Below are 13,317 nucleotides of genomic sequence, written 5' to 3' on the forward strand. Positions count from 1 at the left end.
AGAACGATTCCAAGAAGCGGCATAATCGCACGCGAGCCGTGCGTGCACGAGTGCAAAACGACTCGCGATATCGGTAGATGGCCGGCAATCGGAAGGGAGGCCTCTCGTCGAGTCACGATAGAAGCCACGACTTTTTCCGCGTTCATTTTGAGTATTTCGATCGAGAATTCCAGACCATGTGTAATAATAATAATAATAATAATAATAATAATAATAATAATAATAATAATAATAATAATAGTAAGCTTTATGAATACGATAACAATCGGCGGATAAAGTCACGCGAGACGCTGTCTGTAAAACGATGCAAAATTATTTTCAATCGCGTGAAGGGAATATGACGAATGTATCGATGAAAAGAGGAAGAGGGAGGGGGAGACGAAATAGGAAAGCTCGTAATTTTCTCTTCTCTTCCGGCGTGAAAATTGGCAAAAAACTAACGGTACTTGTGTTGCTCTTTTACAACGCGCTTTTTTTTCTTTCTTTCCCTTCCCTTTTTTCGAGAAACGTTGACGTTGACCGGTGTAAAAATTGAAACGAAAAAACCGACCAAGAAATATGTTTCTTTTTTTCGTAAGTTAACGAACGAAAGTTACGTAACGAGGCGTACAGCTGGCCACGGCTCGGCCGAATTTAACTTTATTAGCGAATATTACTCCCCCACCCTCTGTACACTCGTTGTATTCTTGTTGTCCGTGTATTAAACCTTTATCAGTCGATTGAACCACTGTTTTACAGACGCACGCCGTGATGAATGAACGCAACACGTTCGCCGATACATCGATTTACGGATGTGGCTGTGTTATTAACAATTTCGAGTTGCCTCGCCTGGCCAAGCGTTCGAGTATTATTCAATTATCAAATTCGAGGATGAAAGAATGAATTTTCCATTCCGCGTGTTTGAATAACGAGCATATGATGTAATAATAGTGAAATTAACATTATTTGTACGATAAAATCGAGAGTTCGATACGTTCAAGCGACGCCTTGCGCTCGATTCCAACGTTATGATGTACGCAATTTTATTGCAACTTTATACCGTTTGCACGACAAAAAGAAATGAAAAAGAAAATACGAGAGGAAGAATCCTCGTTGATTTTTTCCACCCCATCCATCGAAGCGAATCTTATTGGACGCCCTGTGCCAATAACAATATGTCCAAGATATATCGTAATTATGGCAAAGGTCCGGATAAAGGGGTCCGGTATTCGAGATGGATGAGAATCAGAGGCACGCCGGGGCGCAAAGACGGCGTTTAATTTCCGAGGGTTGCGCGTGTTGCACACCAACCGCCGAGAATTAATATAGATGGATATGAGTTATCTGCGAAACGGACCAGGCCCGGTGTATGCCGGTGACGTGTATGACTCTCGTGATGGGGATCACAAAGTCCTGACAGGAGATTCGGCTGGCCAGGACGATAGATATCAACCGGTTTTAACGTAACTGTCGAGTGGACGCTTTCAGATCTCTGAAACTGACACTGATGGCTTATCCGTCCTCGTCGAACCGCGGTTAACGCGCATCCTCCAAGATGCGCCCCCCTCCCCTCCCCTCCTGCACGTGTTCCCCGATACTTGGCGAAAACTTGGAGGCTTCCAATTCGTTTTCCAAATTTTTGTATTGATTATCGATCGGTGTATAAGGTGTCGTGAAGACGTGGGAAATATTTGATGTTCGATATGAGGGAGGATATGAATGGGATATATGGATGAAATGGATGAAATGGGATAGGAATTCCATTCAATTTTCATTTGATAAAATGATTGTAAATCACGACGGCCTAGTTTTGTTGCAGAGAAATTCTTGGATTCAGAAATTTAAAGACACAAGGTGAGAACAAATGTATTGATACTTTATTCGAGATACGGTAGAAATCACACATTTCTACGAAGCCCGGACGAATTTCTTACAGATCATCTGAAACTGATGTCGTTACATTATCCCTCCCCCCTCGACTCGAGGTTTCGCAGATCCGTAAATAGAAGCTGGCAAATATAAACCGTTCTCCCGTTTACCAGCCGATAACCCGTGCAGTCTAAGATTAACTACCCATCCTCGCCAATCCCATCCCTCCCCATTACTTCCCAATAAACTTCCTCCACCGTTGGTATTCATATATGCAGCCAGGCCGCGAGTGCACAGACCTCAGATTGCCTCCGCATCTTCTCTGATCCGGGGGGTTGTGCACGCGGGGGAGGAGGTGGTTGATCGCAATATCGTCAGGGTCAATCTGCGGATCTCCGTCAAACGGAAAGCAAATCAAATTCCCCGGGCAAAGCATGCACGCGCCAATTAGAGTATTTCGCCGGGAATCCCCCGCTTTGATCAACCGGCCACCTGAGTAATCCCCTCTGTAACCGACGAATTCGGCCCGACGAGCCCGCTTGATTATTATCAATCATCGGCGCGTACGAAAATCGCGAGACATTTCGGGACGCGCCTAGCCGAGTTTCCTCTGTCTCTTCTCGAGCTGTGAGAATGTTTACACGCGTGGTTGATGACGATTTATCGAGATGGAGTACGCCGCAGACGGAGAGAATCGATAACCGGAGGTGGAAGGAGAGGAAGGGGGTGGAAAAAGATTAAGATTATTCTTCACTATTGATTTTTGCATTTTCTACATATTTGGATATAGATGTAATATATAGGTAAACAATTATTAATTTTTACTAAGTTTCGTGTAAGTAAGAACACATCTGTATTATTATTTATTTTCAGGAGAAAGTGAAAACTTGTAGAAAAGATGATTTGAGGCTTAATTAATCCTTCCAAAGAACAGAATTAGAAACTCGACTCCTTCCATTCCTGTAAAGATAAATTTACGATTTAAAATTAATATTTCTTTTTTTTCCAATCCAAATGATATAGTTTTTTCTTTTGTAATTTGAGAGGAAAGGAAGTAAGTTACAGGTATGTAGTATATGCTGCTATTGATATAACATGTCTATTAATATCACTCATGATCAATCCATTTATCGATATTGTTACGTAAAATATATCGAGACGATATTTGCGAAACATATTGAGCAATACATTAATTTCCATCGATCAATTTAATTGTATTTCTTTGGTTAATTCATTTAAAACGATCGATATATCGTAATTATCAAAGGTTGTAACCGCCGTGAACGCATGCATTGTTCTGGTCAGTGTATCGTGTTACGGTGGTCACTAGCCGCACTGAGTTATGTTGATCAGATAACCGAGGGGAACGTAATACCATTTGTTAGGGGTTCAACGCGTCCCTGATAAAATTCATTTCTGCGGACGGTATTTGAAAAGTTAATCTTCGACGGCCTCGATAACCTATTCATCGGTGAAAACTAAAGTGGAAAATTTCGTTTCGTGATAACGTTTACCTGAACATTGTAATTCTCCTGTGAAATCACGGAATCGCGTCATTTACTATTACTGCATCTCGAATACTCACCATCTGAAACATACAAAATGATCGTAAATTTTAACGGATCCAAATTAATCGTTATTGGAATTCGTAGATAACGTGGAGATAGATTATGGAGGAATCATGTGAAATTGAGTGTAGGATAACCAAAGATTTAATTATATATTTATTCTCATATTTTTATAATCAATTAATTAGATTCGTACGAAGTCACGGTGGAAATTATTTTTAGAGAAATTCATATGTACTTATTTATAACATTCTTCTTACTTTCCAGATTTCTGGATGGGATTGGATATCATCGTTATACTTTATTGTCATTTACAAACAAACCTCGGTATAATTTTCCCACTGTTTTATTTATTCCTACAAGATATTAAGATCCAAAAACATCTCTCTGAACAATAAAGACCTCAAATCGATTCGAGAATTTCACAGCTGTCGTCCGATCCACGGAGTCAATCGTCTATTATCTCATCTGGCACGATCTTGAGACGCACGGAAATAAAAAGCAGGAGGATCCGGGAGTTGATTCGCCACGTTAAGGGAGGAAAGAGCTGGCTCTAATAGAGACAGAAAGCCAATCTACCCTCTCGAAGCACATATACCGCGGCCTCCTCTAATCTACAGGAGAACCCTTTCAGGTTTTTGGATAGAGGAGCGCAAACATCGTCCCTCGGCGTCCCCTCCCCCCCGTTATCCGGCGGGGATCGTTCGTCGTCGGCGAATGGGCCAATGGCGGCGCGTTCCGCTCGATCTCGCGCGGCCGGAAAGTTTCGCCTTGTAGCCGAAATTAAACCGCGACGATGAAGGCCCCGCCGAGACTTTAACGACGGGTGAAAGCGGTGTACTCGAGCGGACCGGAATTTTCACGCTGAGGGCGAGCCGACCGCGGTGTTATCCACCCTCCACGACTCCTCGTTGGATCCGGTTATTTTGCTTACGACGAGGCTGCTTGCATTCGTGAATACGTGGTGAGTGGTAGAGGTAAGGTTGGCAAGTATGTTTGGAATACTGGAGTTGTTTGATCGAGTTCTTTTTTTATTTTGGAGAAGGGTTAGAGATTTTGTCCGCGAGGATTGTGTGTACTTTGTGGATGATTCTTTTGGATGAGCAGTGTTTTTTTTCTTTTTTTTGGAGAATTTGGAATTGAGAATCGATGATATTGATAAGATGTTATTCGAAAACGGTGAAAATTATTTTTGAAAGCTTCCATAAGCTTCTTCCTTTTTTCATAATTCGCCCCGTTTCATAATTCAGTTTGTGTTATCGAAAACGAGATCAACGCGATGGAAATAGTTTTATCTTTATTTTTCCAAACTTATAAATTGCTTGTAATTTAATAAATAATCTTTTATATTTGTCTCGGGCTCTGGAATCAAAGATATTTCATGAATAAATTAATCTAATATTTCAAAGTAAATAAAATTACCAAAATTCAGTGCGAAAATTTAATCTGAAAATATCAAGTTATCCGAGAATTAAATTTCTTATTGGAAATAACTTCGAAAATATTATCATGATAAATAATAAACAAATAATCTTAAATAACAATATCATCATTTCGTTACATTACTTTTTTTTATTATTCCTCCAACGAAGTTTCTTTAAAGGCCAAAATAATTTCTTAATCATCCCTCGATGCACGCCGTTAATCCCAACCCTTCTCTTTATTTCACGTCCCATCAAACATTTCCATCAACGGCCTCCGCAAGATGAACTTCGGCCTCGAGTTCTGCTCTATTCCCCGTTACTCCTTTAACGCCGATAGAACGCGTCGCTCAACCACTTCCGATTAAACACAAAATCGACGAGAACGAAAGACGTAACGAAACAATAATATCTCCCTCCTCCTTCGAAGGGAGGAGGTTCGAGTCTGGGCCGCCAGCAACGACAAGAAATTCTTTCTCCTCCTCTGCAGAAACGCTCTTATCGTTATTACGTCGTTTGACGGCTGCAATACCGCCTCACAGAGAGAAAGAGAGAGAGAGAGAGAAAGAGGCGAACACAGATCGTAGACGGGGAAGCGCGATGGAAGATAAAAAGAGGAAGGAAAGAGAAAGAGGAATTGCATTCTTGAACACTAGATATAACGGGAAGCAAAAGTGTGCGAGAGAACGAGTCCTTTTTCGCAGTTTATTCTTCTCGAAAGGGGGGTACCATCGCGAGTACCATCGAGTCAATAGATAGAGGACCTCTCTCGTTATTCCTCTCGTGGCGTGTTTCTCGAAGGGCGAGGCGTGGCATAAAGGCAACGATGAATAATTATCGCGAGTGCTTCGAGCAAAACAAACAACTAACCGCGCTCGACTTCACGGCTAAGTGGCGTATTTAACAAACAACCGGCCCCCTCCCCTCCTGAATAGGCTTTGGAAGCCACGGTGTGTGTGTGTGTGTGTGTGTGTGTGCACGCACGGACCGAAAACGGAAAGGGGGTCTTTCCTTCCTCCACCTTCTCCTCCTTCTCGCGTGTACCCACCTGATTAACGGATACTCCCAGGGGGACGAAATAAAGATGAGGGGCCGTTTGATTCGCTTACCATTGTTTTCGAACAAACGCTTGTCGGAAGACGCTTGACGTTTTGGATCGCATTGTCGATGCCGCATTGTGCAGGACGGAACGATCCTGCCAGTAATGCAGGCCAGTTTTGGTTCACTGGCGTAAAGAGGAAATGGGAGGAGAGGAGTGATGCGTGCGTCATTACGATTTCCTGTTCTATAAACGTATGTATAAACGTCACAGGTTTTTCTTTTTTTAAAGAAAGAAAATTATCTGAACTTTGCTTTGTGTATATGTATATATATATATATATATGCGTGTGTGTTGTTTTTGAATTTTGAATTCCATTTTGCATATTTCATTGCACTGGTATTTTTGTATTCATTGAAAATCAATATCAGTTACCGAAGAGTTGAAATGAATTAAAATTTATACAAGTGTTAAAAAAGCTTCTTAAGATTTCCGTTGTTAGTGAAATTTAAAATATTATAATCATTTTATGAAAATATTCAAATTCAATATTAATTACTACATGGATAAATTGTTTTCAATGATTTTAATTATAAGTGAGTGAAATAATGCAACTTATCGATATTATTTTTATTATTGAATAGATTGAGATGATTTTTAAAAGAATTTTACAAGCAATTGAAAAATATTTCTAGATCGGAGATTAAAGAAAAATCTTTGTGGAAAAATTCAATTATTCAATCCATTAAGGGGAAACCGAGTGAAATCCAATCCGTTATTCGGTAATTTTTCTAAATCTATCTAAAAAAAAAAAAAAAGAAGAAAACAAACGTTCTTTTAATCGATTTAACGCGCTAACCCGAAAATTAAATCCACAACTCAATTTACCACTCGATTTGACCTAAATTTGAAAATACACACTCGCATTAGAAATGTAAATGGGACGGAAAACGTACGACCTCTTGAACCATCGGCACACGCAAACAGCCAAAAGTTACATAAAATATCGTAGTTCAATATAAGTCGGTCAATTTCCCGCCTTCCCTGAAAATTTGAAGAACTATCCTCCATTGAATATAAATCACATGTTGCCCCCCCCTCTCCGCCCCCTCGATTTTCGTATTCTCCTCCAGGATATTCCAATTTTTACTGTCGGATATGCATTCGACGAGCATAGTCCCCATCTATATGTACTGCCACTTCTACGTACCATTTACATCGCGGCCTACATCCATTGTCAATTGTGACCAACAGGCAATTTCGAATAGGAAAGTTTGCGGAAAGTTTGAAGTGCTCCCTTTCTCGAAGAAATGAATATTTGTATCTTGAATGATTTCAAAATGTGTAAACAGCGGTATAAATTATTCCGATAACTATTATATTGAAAGTATATTTAAATATTTCAACGGTATTTCAATTTTGAATATTGTACCATTTCGCTAATAGATTATAGATTCGCTAATAGATATTTGGAAGGATGTTTAATTATATATCGATAAATTATATTGTATATTGCGGTTAATTGGATACGATATATTTTATTAAATCGTTTAACGATCAATGTTATCAATGATTTTAATGAAAAGGAATCAAATATAAAAAAAATAAGACCCCGAGAAATCAATATCGCCATATAATTATATCTTTTAATCAAGAAAAAATCTCAAGTACGTTCTCAGCTATAAATACAAATAGGGCGGTGTTCAACACCCTTCTCCGAAGGATGAAAATAACCTTACTATAAAAGTAACTTCTTGCCCAACAAACTCGAACCATTGATTAACGAGAAACATTATTTCCAAGTATAAAATATCGATGAATCCGTGACAAACATTTACTCGAAAAATCTTTCCAACAATTAACCAATCTCCTATTATATTATATTAAATCCCAAATTCCTTTGGAACTTTTCTTTTAAAGGAGCACACATACTACTTCACTCAGGGAAAAGCAAAAGATCATAAAAACGTGGATCCTGCTCCGTCTCAGCCCCCATATCCCCATAAAATTTTATTCGACCTGCCTACACCGCACCTCCATTAGCCACCGCCAGGTTCGCACCCCCTGTACGCAGTGCACCCTTTCACGCTTTTCCCACCTGTCTCTGCAATACGAGGCACGAACAAAGGGATGGCCACCGAAGGGTAGGTGGTCGCTATTTTTTCCCTTAAACCGTGATACATTGTATTCCCACATTACGCGGCCCACGGGATAATACCTGAAGGGGGAGTTCGACCCCCCTGGTGTAATGCGTGTTTTAAAACGCGCGCCCTGTAGAAGAAGGAAAGGCTCGAGAGGGAGGAAACGGACAGGGTGAAGATGGGCTCTGGAAGGAAAGGGTGAGCTGGATAGAAAGGGGCTGGATGTTAAGGGCGCGACCCGACCTGACTCTGAACCTTGTGCATCCCCTTTTATGTCGTTCGGATGAAATACGGAGGTGGAGGGGGAAGGGAATGTTCTGATAAGGCTCTATGGGTTCGTTTGCGATAGAAATCTTATAAATATTACAATATAATATTAAATTATATGGTTTGTAGATATATCATCGCGTAATCGATGAAGGTATAAATTAAAATGGATAATATTTTCCGATATTAATTCAGTAAAAATGTACGCGCTTTGAACAACGTTTATTTCTGGTATCATATACTGATAGATGCTGTAATGCTTTCAATTTCAACGGATCGATTGTTCATCGAGGTGTCTGATGACCGTACGCAATAATACATTTCTTCGGATTCTTTTTTAGCCTAAACTGGAGCATCAACTGGAAATACGTGTGATCTATTATTATTCGTGGATTATTCGTGTTCGAAGGAGGCTCGTTATTTTTGCGCATGTCGATAATGTCTGCGCATCGAGCAACTCGACACCACCCAAGTTTTCCATGTAGTATATAATCTAGCTTTATTTTATAATGTCGAAGTTACACTCATGTTTAAAATCCAATTGTAGTCGAACATAATATATTTATATTATTGGAAAGTAGATCAAATGTTATATTTAGATTCTAGCAATAGTTTAAATATCTATAAAAGAAAGATGTAAAAATGAAATATTTGAAAATTAATTACACACGAATAATCGAGTCATTTTATATCTTAAAACTGTGGAATAAAATTTTCTCCTCGAAACTTTTGAAAGAAATTAAATATACACGTGCCTGATCAATCGTTGACTATTCTACTATATAAATATCCAATTAAATATTAATTATTCAACGTGCTCGATATATTCCGATCTGATAGATGACTATCTCTATTAGTATTCAATAACCAAATTTATATATTTCATAAATTTTCAAAATTGATTTTTCAAGATCCAAATTCATCCTCCAAAAATAATCTAGTTAATTCCTCAAGAACAAAATCCCTATAATTTTATATATTATCACGTAAGAGATAATTCAACTCTTTTCACGTTTCAAATCAATCTTTGGTTGCAGCGTGTTGGTGCAGCGGCCGAAAAGTGGCAAGTGCCGAAATTACAAGCGATGAGGAGGGCCAGTTTGCAAGAAGGGTGGCTCGAGAGGAGCGAAAGTTAGCGACACGTCCAAACTTATCTCTCCCTCTGTTTAATTTAACGTAGCTTCGAGTTAGCCGTTAACGCGGATCCGATGAAACTCGGCCGACAAGCGCAGTTTCCTGAACCATTCCATCTCTCCTTTCCATTTCCTCTTCTTCTTCTTCTTCTTCTTCTTACATCCTTGTCGTCGCCAACGATACGAGCTTCGCGAGTTGGTTCGCGTTACAGTAATGCGATACATCGCTGCAATATCCTATCCTGGAATACAACGTAAGGCAAGTCGTTTCGCGCCATTTACCCTCTAATTTGTAGCTGGTACGGCTCCGAGCGTGTCGACTAAAAAGGGGAGCACGAAATTTAAATGGAAAGGTGTTCTTTTTTTTATTTAAGAAAGCAGATTTTTAAAGTATTCGACAATATTGAAGAATTAATTGTGCATAATAAATATTGCGGGAATGAGTTAGTTAATAATAATACGTAAAGAGAAACGTTAGATTTAAATTCTGTTTGTCGTTAATTAATATGCATTGAGATAGATCGAGGGTTTCTTTTTTTGTAATTTGGTAAAATAATATATAAGATTTTTAGATTTTCACGCTCTATTACGCTTTTATAAAATATTATCAACGGAGATTATATTCAAAATATGAAAAAATGAATGTTTGAGAGTGGAAAAAATTAATCATCGAAAAAAATTCTTTCACGTGTTATACATACACGTAAACTTTTATTAAAACCTGAATTTTCATATAAGGTGATGTACAAATACTCTTGTGACCTATATATATATATATTTGAATCTAATTAAAATTTCAAAATTTTCAGAAAGTTCTATCGTACGAAGAATTTAAGAAGAAAAAGAAACAGGTTAACAAATTACATGATCTCTTGTTGGCAGTCCAAGGAAAACGCAAAAAAATCACGTAAAAATTAAAAATTTTGATTATAATTTCTCAGAAGATGTGTTCCATATGTGATACGACGAGGCGAATTTCCATATTCGCGTGCAAGCACGAACTTGCGTTTTGCGTCTGCATAAATTTATTTAAGGGGAAAACGGCGTAGAATATTTGATACAGGGTGTATAATGCTGCCATAATTACTACTTTCCGATCTCGGTTGATCGAGCCAGGTGTATCTTTCTCTTGTACACTCTCTCTCTTGTAATTTAACTGATAATATTGGCAAATATAACAAATTATAGATTTTTAAATAGGTCAAGTTTACTCGTAAAATTTCATTAACAATATTATTTCAATTTCATTAAAATTTTATACAAATTTCAAACGTGTTAAAATATTTTTATACAATAATAAAAACTCAGTACAAAATTACCTGATTTCTCGATCTCATTTCCAATGCATCATTCACTACATATTTCCTCCAATACTATTTTTGCCCAATTTTACAATTTCCTGCCAATTTCAATTACACAGGTAAAGCATCGAGATATTCGGCCTCGAATAAAGAAAAGCGGATCGCGCAGTCAACGATATCCGCAACGATCGAATAAAATCGACAAAATTTGCCTGGTAAAGAGAGAGAGAAAGAGAAAAACTATAAAAATGCTCTTTGAAGACACGCGTACACGAAGCGGTGTTCCGCTGATTTCATGGACTACGAAAACACGTCTCCTCGGCCTGCTACAACCGATTCCACTTGAACGATCGCTTGTGAACACCATACCGTGTCTGTACATCATTTCACTCGTGATTTTACAAACGTTGTAAGCTGTAAAATGGTTTAGAACGGCGCAACGAGGGAAAGAGAGAACGAAACGGGGGGAAAAATTAAATAGAAAAAGGAAAAAAAAAAAAGAGAAATCGCAGGTAACCGATTCGCATTCTCTGTGGAGCCAAATAGCGTCAAACCAACGCAGCCTCACGCGTTTTCCATCCATCCATTTTTCTTGTTTCCTGGAAACTTTCACGCGCGAGGATTTTATGTACATTTGACGCGCGAGAGGAAATACTCTCGATGGTCTTGGTTGAAAGGTACGTGTAGGGAAATGTACGTAATGTTCTGCATACCGTTCCTCGATTAAATTAACGGATTATTTCATTCCAGGAGGGTGGAACGATTCAGTACACGCGTATACGTGGATATCGTTCTTGCGCGGGCCGAGGATCGCGTTTCGACGCTTCGTTATCGCGAATTCTCTCGGATCTCGATGTCCTCCATTGCTTGGGGAGAGGAGGGGGACTCCTATTACCTGTTATTGTAATCGCGATTTGCCGATCGTTGCCCCGCCACTCGGTGATTAAGTTAGAGAGGATTGATTCCTTTGTCGATGGATTCTATTGCTTGAGGTTTAATGATCAAAGCGGGGGCGGCCTTTCGTTTGGAAAACGCATTCCTGTTTGAGGTTGAGCGTATATATATATATATATATATATATATACACACGTCTTCATTGGGGAATGATCGAGTTACGATTTAGTTAGCCATTACGGATATTAAGCATCCTTCGATCGATATTGGTGAGTAATTCGATAACGAAAAGAATAATTTCCTTTCATTTATAATTTGTAAAAATCATTTGCAAAATCATATCCAAAGGGGAAGAGGAAAAATGATTCTCAAATAGCGGGTTCAAACAACTTACGAGAAATATGTCGAGTGATGAAAGATGCCCTTGTGTAAACTGGGCAAAACATTTTAAGACCGACTTGCACGAGGATGGGCGGAAAGTCGACGAAAGAGGCAGAACGAGAGAGGGAGGGATTGGTTCGAGTAAAGCAGAAGTGGAAGGTCTTAAGAAAACTCGCAATATTTATCCAACGGAAATCAGGCACGACGTAAAAATACAAATCGCCCTAATCATTATTTACTTTGCTTTACCGACCACCCCCAATCCGATCCCGTCTCGACTCGCTTCCCCAACGCAAAAAGGAAATTTTCGACCTTCGTTGCGTCGATTCGGAAAATCTGACTATTAGTAGTATCGAGAAGCTTGATTGAAAGGGAATTACAGTGTCGGTTTTATATATCTAGAATATTAGTACGTGGAATATTAGTAGATAGTCATATCTGTGCACAGATGTCAGAAAAGATAATTTAAAAAAAAGGGGGGGAAGGAAGAGATAAAGAATTTTAAATAACTTCCTCTTCATCGATCATTTGAGTTTACTCGACAGGATCAAAATAAACAATTTCCAAAATTATCGAAATATTTCGTTTCTGTGCAAGTGTTTTGGATATAAATATTCGATCGCAACTAAAATTAAGATGACGGATCCCTATTTAAATTTCGATTACTATTAAACGCTGATCTTTAACTTTTTTATTCCAGACAATTCATCAATTTTTCATTACCTCGGACGGCATAAATTATAATTTCCGGGATATTAATTATTCGTATCGATCCAATATTTATCAGCCATTAACGAACGATGGAATTCTCCGCTTCGACGTCCTCTTTCCCGATAAATTAAGCTTTCATAATACTTATCTGAGACGGAAATTCCGGTCTGATAAGCATGGTCGGCATCGACCACGGTAAAAGAAATTCAATTAGGTCTACATATCTCGATATGTCCTTCTTTCTCTTCGATCCTGGAGATCTTCGGGCTCCAGAGCCTTCGCTTAATCTAAGATAATCGGAGAAAAGAGCAAATCTCGATGGTAACTGGTCGAGAGACAAAATCTCGGCAAAGTGGAGAAGAGAAAAGGATGAATCGAGCAGAGATAATCGGTTGGTCTTCAAAAAATATAAGATTTTTTTTCTTGAAAAGAGAATTAATAGAACACATAATTTACAATCAGTATACAATATGTATAGAAATAAATTAGGAATCGATGACAATTTGTCCAAAAATATTATACAATTAATTCACAGAAAAATTTAAATTTGCATAAGAGTGTTGACTGGACACAATGTAATGTACGGATTTAACTTTAATATTTAATCATACGT

The 13,317-nt window shown here is 38.6% G+C and overlaps 1 protein-coding gene and 1 long non-coding RNA gene across 3 annotated transcripts in view; one reads left to right on the forward strand and one right to left on the reverse strand.

Moving 5' to 3' along the window:
- LOC107998320 (uncharacterized) overlaps positions 1-10,735 on the forward strand; it is a 64,144-nt gene extending 53,409 nt beyond the window's left edge. The window contains exon 3 of the long non-coding RNA XR_003697808.2: positions 9,322-10,735. This is a non-coding gene — a long non-coding RNA (uncharacterized LOC107998320). The remainder of the gene's footprint in view (positions 1-9,321) is intronic.
- The window catches only part of LOC107998319 (semaphorin-2A), a 515,475-nt gene that overhangs the window by 285,321 nt on the left and 216,837 nt on the right, over positions 1-13,317 (reverse strand). The gene's annotated exons all lie outside the window — the stretch shown is intronic.

Source organism: Apis cerana, linkage group LG6 (assembly GCF_029169275.1).
Source record: "Apis cerana isolate GH-2021 linkage group LG6, AcerK_1.0, whole genome shotgun sequence".
Lineage (NCBI taxonomy): Eukaryota > Metazoa > Arthropoda > Insecta > Hymenoptera > Apidae > Apis > Apis cerana.